The 1,376-nt window shown below is 39.1% G+C and overlaps 1 long non-coding RNA gene across 1 annotated transcript; it reads left to right on the plus strand.

Annotated features, from left to right (window-relative positions):
• On the plus strand, window positions 1-709 carry LOC110263316. The gene is made up of 2 exons (XR_002348730.1): window positions 1-407; window positions 651-709. It is a non-coding gene; the product is annotated as an uncharacterized LOC110263316 (long non-coding RNA).

The raw sequence follows: 1,376 nt of genomic DNA on the forward strand, positions 1-1,376 counted from the left end.
ATACAGAATCAACAATAACAATATATTCAGATTCAAAAATCCATCAACAACAACACCACCACATTCAAATTCAAAAATCCATCAACAACAACACCATCACATTCAAATTCAAGACAAAAAATTTCAAAAATCCAATCTTTCAAACTCAAAGAGAGAGAACACAGATTTCAGGAACAAATCGAGGGCTCTCTGCTTCTCCCCTCTCTCCCAATACATGAGCCCAGCGTCCACCATGGCGAGTGTAGATCCATGCGCCGCCGCTTTCTCGAAAGACTCTGTGCCTTTTCTATATTCTGCTTCACCCGTGGGTTTCCGTGCTTGAATTTCTTCCCCCATCGGAGCAGCATCATTGCCTCCCTCAGCAGCCGCAACACCTCCCACCAAGATTGGCACACCACCGACGCCACGTTCAGCAAAATTAACAAAAATTTCAAATCAAACAACAATTTAATAATCATCAACTATGATTTCAGATCCAAAATCAATAATAAAAATTATAGGATTGTAAATTAGTAAATGAAGTAGCAACACAAATTCAGCAACAATATAACCATCTGCACAAACTAAACACTTCATGCCAAACTTAAAAACTAAACAAAAAAATTTCAAATAATTAATGACACAATTTTAGTCACGGAAGAGGGGAAGAGCTAGCTACATGAACAGATCTGGAAAGAGATGAGCTTCAGGTAGCAAAACAGAGAAACAGGAAGCAGAACAGGAAGCAGAATAGATCTGGAAGGAGGTGGGATGCGGTAAGGAGGCAGAACAAAGGTGCAACACTGCAGAAGGCAGAATGGAGGCGCGACGTTGTGAGAGAGGAAGAACGCAGGTCGGCGCTGTGCGAGAAAGAGCGCAACGAGAAGGAGTCGGTGCCGAAGGAGAGAACAGGATTGAATCGGCGCCGAAGGAGAACGTCAACAACGATGTCCTTTCTCGCCAGCGGCGCCTTCTTCTTCCTCTTCTCTTCTTTTTCGTCTTCGTTCTCCACCCTTTCCTCTATTCTTTTCTTCGTTTCTTGCTCTCCCTCCTCTCTATTTGTGTTGTTGAAGGAAAAAGAACAAATGAGATAAATGATGGATGAAGGGCATTTTTGTCCAAAAATTAGAGAAAGGACGATTTTATAATGTTTTGTAACATTGGGGATTATATTAATAATGAAAAAAAGACGGGGACGATTTTGATTTTGACCCAAAACCTTAGGAACGAAAAAAGTACTTAACCCGACTTTTTAACTACACCTAATTTTCAACTATGTTGTTAAACTAAATGATGTCTAAATGTGATATATACTTTTTGTGCAAGTATTATATTAGAAAAAGAAAAAAATAATTTCAATATATAAGATTGTTTGTATGATGAATAAACACCAAATA

This window comes from Arachis ipaensis, chromosome B06 (genome assembly GCF_000816755.2).
Source record: "Arachis ipaensis cultivar K30076 chromosome B06, Araip1.1, whole genome shotgun sequence".
NCBI classification, from domain to species: Eukaryota; Viridiplantae; Streptophyta; class Magnoliopsida; order Fabales; family Fabaceae; genus Arachis; species Arachis ipaensis.